The 718-nt window shown below is 31.2% G+C and overlaps 1 pseudogene; it reads left to right on the top strand.

The window, feature by feature from the left end:
• LOC119869882 lies at positions 1-101 on the top strand (annotated as a pseudogene).
• The last annotated feature ends 617 nt before the right edge of the window (positions 102-718 follow it).

Here is a 718-nt window from a genome sequence, read left to right on the forward strand (position 1 = left end):
ATATGTTGGCTAATTTAAATTTAAAAATTGGAGTGATACAGAGATTAGCATGACCCCTCTGCAAGGATGACAAGCAGATTCATGAAGCATTTCGTATTTTTAAATGGCTATTGGAGATAGACTTGAATACTTGTTGAAAACTGGTAAAAACAACAACAAAAAAATGTTTTGGCTCTAATAGTTCCTTTGCCTTTCCATATAAATTTTAGAATGATTTTGTTTGTATTTATTAAAAAAATTAATAATCTTGCCAGGATTTTGATAGGAATTTCATTAAACCTGTATCAATTTGGGGAGAATTGACATCTTTATCCTATTGAGTTTTCCAATCTCTGGATATGGAATGTCTGTTTATTTACATCTTTGATTTCTTCATCATTGTCTTGTAGAGTACTTTTTATCTATTTCCTTTCTGTTTAGAGAACTTCCTTTTTTGATTCTTTTAGGGTAGGGCTTCTGGCGACAAATTTTATTTCCTTCATCTGAGAATGTCTTGATTTCACCATTATTCCCGATGCATTTTTCACTGGATGTGAAATCTGATTTGACTGTTCTTTTGTACTTGGAAAATATTGTATCTTTTCCTTTTGGCTTCCATGGTCTTTGATTAAAAAAAAAAACTGTAATTAGTGCATTGTTTCTCTGGCTACTTTCAAGTTTTTTCTCTTGTCTTAGTTTAGAAGATTGATAAGATGTACTTTGGCATGGATCTTCGCAT

This window comes from Canis lupus, chromosome 1 (genome assembly GCF_011100685.1).
Source record: "Canis lupus familiaris isolate Mischka breed German Shepherd chromosome 1, alternate assembly UU_Cfam_GSD_1.0, whole genome shotgun sequence".
Lineage (NCBI taxonomy): Eukaryota > Metazoa > Chordata > Mammalia > Carnivora > Canidae > Canis > Canis lupus.